At 43.2% G+C, this 10,438-nt stretch overlaps 1 long non-coding RNA gene across 2 annotated transcripts; it reads right to left on the bottom strand.

The window, feature by feature from the left end:
* Positions 1-4,908: 4,908 nt before the first annotated feature.
* LOC123170353 (uncharacterized) lies at positions 4,909-10,201 on the bottom strand. 2 transcript variants are annotated; one of them, XR_006485181.1, is made up of 6 exons: positions 9,862-10,201; positions 9,373-9,619; positions 9,065-9,296; positions 7,727-7,897; positions 6,231-6,387; positions 4,914-5,584 (listed from the first exon to the last, which is right to left on the bottom strand). It is a non-coding gene; the product is annotated as an uncharacterized lncRNA (long non-coding RNA). The 2 variants fall into 2 exon arrangements; XR_006485180.1 differs by having other exon boundaries at positions 4,909-5,584; positions 7,727-9,296.
* Positions 10,202-10,438: the final 237 nt, after the last annotated feature.

The raw sequence follows: 10,438 nt of genomic DNA, 5'->3' as shown, positions 1-10,438 counted from the left end.
TAGCCCCAAACCTTAAGAAACAACAACTTAGGTTTCTTGCCAAACCATAGTTCATACGGTGTCGTCTCCACGGACTTAGATGGTGCCCTATTTAAAGTGAATGTAATTGTCTCTAATGCATAACCCCAAAATGATAGCGGTAGATCGGTAAGAGACATCATAGATCACACCATATCCAATAGAGTGCGATTACGACATTCAGACACACCATTATGCTATGGTGTTCCAGGTGGCGTCAACTGTGAAACGATTCCACCTTGTCTTGAGTGATTTCCAAACTCATAACTCGGATACTCTCCCCTTGATCATATCGTAGGAACGGGATCTTCTTGTTACGATGATTCTCAACTTCACCCTGAAATTGCTTGAACTTTTCAAACGTTTCAAACTTACGCTGCATTAATTAAACGTACCCATATCTACTCAATTCATCGGTGAAGGTGAGAAAATAACGATATCCACCGCACGCGTCAACACTCATCGGACCGCATACATCAGCATGTATGATTTCCAACAAGTCACTTGCCCGTTCTATTGTTCCAAAAACGGGGTTTTAGTCATCTTGCCAATGAGGCATGGTTCGCATGTGTCAAATGATTCAAAATCAAGAGACTCCAAAAGTCCATCTGCATGGAGTTTCTTCATGCGTTTGACACCAATGTGACCAAGCGGAGTGCCACAAGAAAGTGGTACTATCATTGTCAACTCTACATCTTTTGGCATCAATGTTATGAACATGTGTATCACTACGACCGAGATTCAATAAACCATTCACATTGGGTGCATGACCATAGACGGTATTATTCATGTAAATAGAATAACCATTATTCTCTGACTTAAATGAATAACTGTATTGCAATAAACATGATCTAATCATGTTCATACTCAACGCAGACACCAATGCAAACAATATTTATCTTGGTTCAACACTAATCCCGAAGGTAGAGGGAGCGTGCGATGGTGATCACATCAACCTTGGAAACACTTCCAACATACATCGTCACCTCGCCCTTAGCTAGTCTTCGTTTATTCCGTAGCTTTTGTTTCGAGTTACCATTCTTAGTAACTGAACCGGTATCTAATACCCAGGTGCTACTATGAGTACTAGTAAGGTACACATCAATAACACATGTATCAAATATACTTATGTTGAAGTTGCCAGCCTTCTTATCTACCAAGTATTTGAGCCAGTTCCGCTACCAGTGACCGTTCCCCTAATAGAAGCACTTCGTCTCGGGTTTGGGTTCATGGGTTTCTTCACTGGAGCGGCAGCTGGCTTGCCATTCTTGAAGTTTCCCTTCTTGCCCTTGCCCTTCTCGAAACTAGTGGTCTTGTTAACCATCAACACTTGATGCTCCTTCTTGATTTCTACCTTCACGGCCTTAAGCACGACGAACAGCTCCGGGATCAACTTCCCTTGCATGTTATAGTTCATCACGAAGCTCTAGCAGCTTGGTGATAGTGACTGGAGAACTCTGTCAATCACTCACTTATCTGGAAGATTAACTCCCACTTGATTCAAGTGATTGAAGTACCCAGACATTCTGAGCACATGCTCACTGGCTGAGCTATTCTCCTCCATCTTGTAGGCAAAGATCTTGTCAGAGGTCTCAAACCTCTCAACACGGGCATGAGCCTGAGATACCAATTTCAGCTCTTGGAACATCTCATATGTTCCATGGCGTTCAAAACACTTTTGGACCCCCGACTCTAAGCTGTAAAGCATGGCGCACTAAACTATCAGGTAGTCATCAAAACGTGTCTGCCAGATGTTCACAACATCCACAGACGACGCCAGAGGGGTTGGCACACCGAGCGGTGCATCAAGGACAGAAGCCTTCTGTGTAGCAGTGAGGACAATCCCCAGACTACGGCCCTAGTCTGGCGAGGCTCAAGTGGAACCAAACTTACCGCCACTCCCCGAAGGGAAACCATTCATATCACATGACTCTTCTGTCTCAGCCTCAAGAATCATGTGCTAACATTATCATGTGGAAAACATCCTGAGTGGTCCAACTTTGACTTCCCCGCGATCCTCGCCAGAGAGCTCAATGCCTCTATCACTTGTGGTGACAGTGGTTTTTTGTACATGTCCACGTATGCTTGCATCTTTTGCTCTCGACCCTCTACTTTGTTGAACTCATGCAGCTCACTAAAATCCTCTAACATCCTATACTCTCCGCGCTTGGATGTGGGTATGTTGCACGCCATGTTCTTCTTATCAAGACGCCTGCTCGACCGCCCGTCATTCTTCTCCCCATGCGAAGGCACCGGGGTCCCAAGAAGAGGTTGTTGGAGCAGACAAGTAAGCTTGCTGAGAAAATCCTCCAGGGATAATGGTGTCGCTTTAGTTTGCGCCGCCTTTGCAACAATATTGCACACCTCAACCACATGCTCAACCAAAACGTTGGGTGCGTTGAAACCAAGCGGCTCCTCTGGACTCGACATCAGAAGTACAAGGGAGTGCACCACAGAAGATGAGGAGGAGCTCCCGGGGCGTGGTGACCAGAGCATAGCCTACAAGCACATAGGATCAACAGATTCCTCACTCCCTACTGACGAGGCACCATGGGACAACCACATATCATCGCCCCAAGCAAAGCAGTACATAGGACTGATAATGGCAGGCAAAACCTGAGGAGAAGGCGCCATTGCTTCATCAATCATAGGATAATTATGCCACGGATCGATGCCCACCGGCCTAGCCGAGAGCATAGCAGCATGGAGATTCTGCTCTATACGAGCGTAAGGGAAGATGCAACAGTCCACTTGACGAGTCGACTGATCTCCAAGTGGCGCCGCCAAGAGAGCCTCAACGTATGAACGTTGCCTAGTACTATACAAGTTAGAAGTGAATTTACTATAAATTAATACAGTTTATGAGTCTGCCCTGTCATGACAATGAGAAACCGGATGATCTTTGTACCCATCACCAGATGGGGTAGATATATGCATATCACAATATAAATCGGGCAAATACATAACTAAGTTTGGTGTAGAAGACTAGAAGTACAATCAGCGCTTAGCTGATTGTTAAGTATCTTGTCCTAATAATAATATGTTTTCTCTTAGTCTTAGGTTCCTTCTAGTTTTGAAAACTCAAGCACCCAAACTTGCTAATTAATTTGCAGGTGATGTTGCAAATCCTCAGGTTAGGTAGGTATCTGTCCCATCTAGAATGAGAGGTGGGTGATGTTTTTTTACATTATAGTGTGCTCATAATATAAGGCTTGTCTCAGATGAGAAATACATTAACATAAAAATATAACATGTTGGCTATTATTCCTCAAGGGAGCTGTCCTCACCGCTACTGCTTCTCAACACTATTGTGGACGCCACTGCAGCAATGTTGTTGTGTGTTTACAAAACTATATAACACCCTGTGGTTGTTGCGGAAACTTAGAGCAATGAATTTAAAATAAATATAATTAGGATATAGGAGAATAATGGAACGCCACATTCTTGTCGTATGAATGGGAACGAACCTAGAGGTAACTGGAGGGAAGATGCATGTTATATTGGCTTGTGGCATTCTGGTTAAATTAGTTGTTGCAAAAAAAAACTTGAGGATGTGGAGAGCTTGCATGCGCTTAATGATCTAGATGGCATGCTTCGGTGGATGGCAACGCCCATGCTGAGCGCTATCACTGCAACCCATCCTGCCATGGCGCTACTGTAAGGGACATACTGAGACGGTTTAAGCAAGTATGTCCGAGGTTGAGGCCGTGGAGGAAGCAGGCATGCAGCATGGCATCCCATTCTGGGCGCCGCAGGCCGACGCTGATAATACCGTTCTCCACCTCGCCCCTGATCGACACTGGCGTGCAGTTTCCCATCTCGCCCTCCTATGTGGCCCTGTTCGAGGGCAGTGCTACGTCCGGTGAGCATGCTTCTGGGGTCCACATCTACCTAGCAATACTGGCGTGCGTTTAAGATTTCAGTAATGGAGGGTCGATGGGGAAATATGGGGTGTGCTGGTGAGATTGTTGGAGATGAGACATGCAGCTGCATTTGCAGTCCCAATTGCAGGTCATCGAGGGTGCACGAGCACGACGGGCATTCGGCAGCAGGAGCAAGCTGCGCAATTGGCTATGGCTACCTCGGTTGCCGCTCAAGCCCCATACTTGCTAGCTTTATTCTCGGCGTCTTCAGTAATGTCGTGGCATGGATGGGGGATCAGGAAGGCAAGTTTATTTGAAAGTATAAAAGGCCAAACTAGTCGAGGCATAAGGGATACAAAGAGATCGAGCGACTCCCTTGACGAGAGACGTGCACGGGGTGGAGAGGGTATGACGAATGAAATATTTGGAAGCTACGGTCAGAAATTTTGGACAAGGGGAGAACTAAGAAAGGATCCTGCCTTTAACCACCCTTCTTACAAATCTTAGTCGTCAATCTTTGTTGTTAAGAAAATTGAAAACAAAAATCTTTTTGCTTAACACAAAATTAATAAGGAATATAAAGTGGTGACAAAAGGAGAACTAAGAATAAAAGGGTGACGGAAGGAGAATCTAGAAAGCTTCCCCCTTTATTATTACTAGCAAAAAGGCCCGTGCGTTGCAATGGGTAATAAAATTACAGCCTTGAAATCAAGTCACTGATAACATAACATAACACATGTAACAATTATAAATAGTGTACAACCAATTAGTTGAAATCAAATAAAATTGATCACTAATTGCACTTAAAAAAAAGAAATGCTAAGTCAATACTTTTAATTGTGGGTTGCATATATGTAGACTCGGGCTGTGATATTTCTCCTTGATGCACACGGAGGCACGGATTTGGGTGTTCTTAGGAAGAAAGGAAAGTGATGGGAACCGACAATGATATGTGCGGGAGATCTGCAGATGCATGTCAGTTTTCAGTGCAAGCATCACCGACTTAGCGCCTTTTCGGTAGCACTCACTTTTGGTTCCGCCACTGCAACCTCAAGCTCGTCCTCACTATGATGATTTCTTCGACTTCGCGTCATTATTCTGAGTCAATTTCTCACACCTAAGTCCGGTATCAACTAAAAGACCGAAACCAGAAATTTAAATTCATGCCAATATGCAAGTCTTGCTATTTCCTTAACCAGTCATCTTCACATTTTTTCTTCATTCCTAGTGGTAGCCTCAAGGCTTTGCCATCTGCTAATGATGTAATTGAAGAAATCCTGCAATTCCTACAGATTCTCTTTCCTGTCAAAGCTAATGATGCGTCAAAACAATTAGTCAACATTTTTCTTGAAGCAAGATCTGTAATCCTTGCTAACTTTTCTTCATTTTATTGCATGTTCAGAACCCAACCAGCCTTAGTGCAACATTGACCTTCAGTGTTGAATGACCAAGTGCAGCCCTGTAGACCTTAGTGTTTAGTACAGAACTTCAAGGAGATATTGAAGAAGAAATGGATTTCTATAATCTGTACGTTTACTGCAATCACTCAAGTGATTGTCCCTGACAAAAATCACCAAAAGTTCAGAAAATGCAAGCAACACCTCTGTACACACGCATGCATCCCACTTCGAGCTGCTGCTCCGCCCTCTCTACCGTCGGTGCCCCTCCGCGCCCTTCCAGTCCTCCCCATGTCGGTCTATTTCCTGATTATGGCAAACATCACCTCATGGAGAACACAACATGCTTTTCAACATACCATGACAACAAATAAGACTGTTCTAAAAGTACTGGCATGCTATTCTTGCAACCAAGAAAAGTAGGTTTATCGCTAAGTTGATAAACACATATTCTCAGTACTCATGAGAAGCAGGAGAGAAAAAACCCTGAAAATGTGAAGCAACTCGAGTTGCCACAGAAAAAAGCCTAAATTATGACCATCTCGTCTGTACAGAAAAAATAGTATAAGCATCAAAATGTGGGAGCGGGCAGGGGGATTTTCAATCAGAAGGGGTAAATAATTATCACGATTTATTATATTAATCATAAAACAGCGTAGTCAGTTAAAATATGCTCTATAGTGAGAACCAAATTGATGTAGCCTTGGAAAATGAAAGGAAAACTGAAGTGCATCAAAATAATGTTCAGTTGAATTAACATCCAAACATAGCAGACAAATAATAAAAAAATGGATGGTTAATCATAACACCATAACTTGAATTTGTTGAGCCGGAGAAACAACAATGATGGATAACAATATTAATGCAGCATAGTAAATGCTTAGTTTGACACGCTAATGATTTTCCAGTTAAGAGAATGAAGGATTAGCATTTAAGCTTTTTATTAGTATACCTATAGCAGGTCAATTCCTTCGGGTTCCAGTGTTGGGACTGTGCGCGTCAATCTTTCCGCTTTCCAGCAAGGAAACTCATGTCAGTCTTTTATTTCCAGTGTGAAGTTTGCATACTCTACACTGAGCATGAGGAAATATTTGCATTTCCATATGCATCTGAAAGAAGGCAAATCAGAGGTCCAGTCCACTCAAAAAAAAAATGATGCCTCAGAAATCAAAGCACAGTTGAGATGATCCAATGTTGAAATTGGCTATCAACATGGCATAATGAAACAAGCAATTTCCAATAATTCATACACTGCAAGTCCAATTAGGTAGGATAATAGTATGGTTGCATTTGCTCTTAGGAAGCTCGAGACTTAAAGCAGATGTCGAATCATCTGAAGGTTCTTGATGCCCATTTCGTTTTAAATGTTTTCTGAGCATGATTTACCCACTATATCAACTTCTTTTATATGTTCTGACCACAATCAACCTGCAGTACAGGCCTATACTTTGAGGCGGCTTTGAAGTTTCTTTATGTTGAGTCTCTTTTGGAAACTCCTAAATATGTCTCATTTTATATATACAATTTCAGTATATATTTCCCCAAATAAAATGAATGTATGCTGTGTGAACTGAGTTCGCATTATGATTCTATGCCTGGTGCTAGAAAAAAATTCTATGTTTTGTAACAGGACAGGTGATTAAATATGCTTTAGTCACCAAATTTATATCTTCCTTGTGAGTTCGAGAGGGGCAAATTAGCAGCAGTAACAAAGTAGTAGTAGCAGCAGCATTATGCAGCAAACAGTAGGGAAGCAGGAGGTATACATATTCTAGTCAAAAATCATTCTATCTAGAAGTTTGTTAGTCTTTAGGTTGAGATAACAGTTCAGATCTAAACCAAGTTACTAATTTACTTGGGTCCGACATAGTTACGTTACAGCTAACCACAAGTATGGGAAACGAACAGTAGGATATAAAAAATGAGCAGAATATCCCATCTAATGTTGAACGCCTATGCGTCAAGATACCTTACATAAAGAAAGGATCAATATAATAAGATGACGATATAACTACAGCAGATGGTATATTTGAAACCCCATCAAGTAAAATTCCATGATCACACTAATGCCAACTGATAAGACCACATTGTGAGCTTAAACAACGTAACACAAATCAGCCGAGCTAGCCGGTAAATTCAATCAGTAACTCACACAATTCAGACTTAACAAATATTTTAAGGTGTAGTGTAGAATCCTAGTGAATGACAAATAAAGGCTAAGATGAATTATTTTGGATTTTTAGTTGCCTAGAGAATAATCAACACTCATAATCACTCGTACCAAACTGCAGATTCACTGTGCAACCCACAATAATGTGCGTGAGCAATTAACCAATCAGCCACATACAATTCAGATTAGCAGAAAAGAGAACCGCTACACTGTTGGCTCCACTGAAAACAACCGAGAAACAGAAATATTCAAGGGGCCAGGTTCATTGTGATTTTTACCTTGTGCAGACTGAGCCTTGTCATATTGGCTTCACACGGATGATTCTGCCTTCCTTGCATCCAACCAATGTAGTTGCACTTGCACTTGCATAGTCAGATTGGTACACAGCAGTTGTAGTCATTCAGATTCAGGTTGTCTAGGAAGAGACGTACTACTTGTTCTCTTCTCGGCTAATCAGAATTTCAGTAAGACAAAATAAAACTGGAAAGAATTAGGAGTGTATCTTGTGATTGCTTTACTGAAAGAACTCAAAGAACAGGAAAAATGTGTGCACTAAGCCATGTATGAGATTGCCTCCCAGAGCCAAATTATTCCTTTCCCTTGACATTATGAAATTCTGTTCATAGATTAAATTCAAGTAAATAAACTAATGAATCAAGATCCAATGAGCTAGATTGGACCTGATTGAACCATGGCATGCACTGAGCACAACATCACAACGTAGCTTTCACAATAACTGAGAACTAAACAGAAAAAAGGTCAATGTCAGATAACCTACTGTAGGTTACTGGTGCACAATGGGAAAACCCCTTCTTCCACCATGTGTTGTGAAGCCAAAACATGTATGAAACTTGGTGAATCAAATTCTGTTCTTGTTCACCAGAGATTACCATTTACATGAGTACAAATAATTGACCTCGGATCTTGGCAGTATCAGTTACTTATTTTAACATGTTAGTGCAACATCATCATAGTTGAATAGAAACAGCTACTTAGTACATATTGTGCAAGTATATTCAGTCAAAGTAAGATACAAAATAGCATTTTACAGCATACTTTTACAACTACAACGAAAGCTATTTAGCGCCATCTCAACTGCAATTCTCTAAGGATATTTCCCTTTTCTGGATGTAGGAAATCAAATGCACACGCTATTAGCTTTACTATGTCTCATTTACTCTGCTGAATTTTGGTTCTGGTGATGTATGAACTATTCACAGACAAGTATATAAGAAGCAAGCTCGGCTTTAGCAAAGACTATTAAAAACTTTAAAAAACACACAATACTGCGTTATAGTAAATGGTACTGGAAGTTATCAGCCACACCTATCAAACTGAAAACAACATTGCTGGTATTACATATTCTAGAAATATAAACAAAAGTTATATGATGATACTCATATCTATCAGTCAAACTTTGGGCTATTGTGTAGTATCATGGTTCAGTTTAGCCACTTCAGGTCACAGGAAAACAAACTGACTGAATTTTGGCTACTACACAGTAGCATGGTTCAGTTTACACTAAATTTTGGCTACTGTGCAGTAGCATGGTTCAGTCAGATGCTTGGCCAAAACAACTCCAAATCAATATTACTCGAGCAGTTTGAACCACGTACCTTGGCTACACGGGCCGACATAATTCCGGTGAAGTCCGCAGTACGGAGAAATACAAGAAAACTGAAATTTCTTAACCCGTTTCTTGCAAGAGTAGCAGGCTTTCCTATGTTTGAATCACTCCAAGAAACCAATCGATAAATTGCGGCAGCTGCTCTGTTCTGCTGATTGGGCATCGACATAGGGATGGATTGCATCACAAATTCGACAGCTAACAACGACCGAAGCACATCTCTGAATAAAAAAAATCCACAATGTGAACTCTACTCTCTGATAGCCAGTGGAGAAAGTAGATGGAGAGCGCCATCACCAGCACAGATGTGGGGTTCATCACCGGCACTGCCGGAGCTCTGTCCAGGCTACAGAGGCGATGACGTGGGGTTCATCTCCATCGCGCACATCCAGGCGTCCACCGGCGGGCGGCATGCACTGTCGAGCCCCCCGGTGCTCCGTCAAGGCTATTAGTGCAGTAGGAGGTCGCTGCGCACACCTGCTCACTTGCTTCATGCCCCTGTATCGCTTCTCGGCGTAGCATACTCGCTGTTCCCGTTCGCACCCTGCACACACACACATACAAAAACCATCCACCAATTAACATATATGCACACACAAAAACACAAGAAGCCACACACCGCATACTCTACACACCCAGGACAACATCTTCCACTCTGAATTGGCTACGTAGGAAAAAAAATCAAATTTGTTGTCAAATTCCATCAAACACTTTGCTTGCCTCGAAATAGGAATATTATGGTAGGGGGAGTGGTATCCAGGGGAGCGGCGAGCAGGGGAGACATACCTTGTGGCAAGTAGGAGGCGCCCGCTGTGTAGGAGGCTGGGCACCGTCGTCAACGGGGCTGCGGGATGGACGTCGACGGGCAGCTTGTCCGTGCTCCCCGCATGGTCGACGAGCAGCTGCGGCTGGGTGTCACGCGAGATGCGGCGGATGTTGCGGATCTCGTTCCGATTCGGCGACCGCGGATGGAGGACGGGCACCGCAGAGTAGAAGGACGGCGGCGACGGAGGGACGGGTGCGCGGCGGCGGAGAGACGGTGGCGCGGCGGCGGAGGGACGGGGGCGCGACGGCGGGTGAAACCCTCGGGTTCTTCGTACGGGGCAGCAATTTCAGTGACGGGCAAGTCGGGGCTGCGTACGAACCGTTTTTTTTTCACTTACTGTGGACTGCGGGTTGATTTGTATAAAGTCCAAGGTCTTTTTTGCAAAAGTACAAATGAAGGACGACCAGCAGCAATATCTGCTTTATTAGTGGGTAAAGCTTAGGCCAGTACTAGGCGCCGGCGCACCGGCCCATTTCGGCCGGTCGTGCCACAGCCACCCGATCTAATCATGATTAGACGTTGGATTTGGCCCTGTGT

This window comes from Triticum aestivum, chromosome 7D (assembly GCF_018294505.1).
Source record: "Triticum aestivum cultivar Chinese Spring chromosome 7D, IWGSC CS RefSeq v2.1, whole genome shotgun sequence".
In the NCBI taxonomy this organism is placed as follows: Eukaryota; Viridiplantae; Streptophyta; class Magnoliopsida; order Poales; family Poaceae; genus Triticum; species Triticum aestivum.
This window is presented reverse-complemented; position numbering and strand designations above follow the sequence as displayed.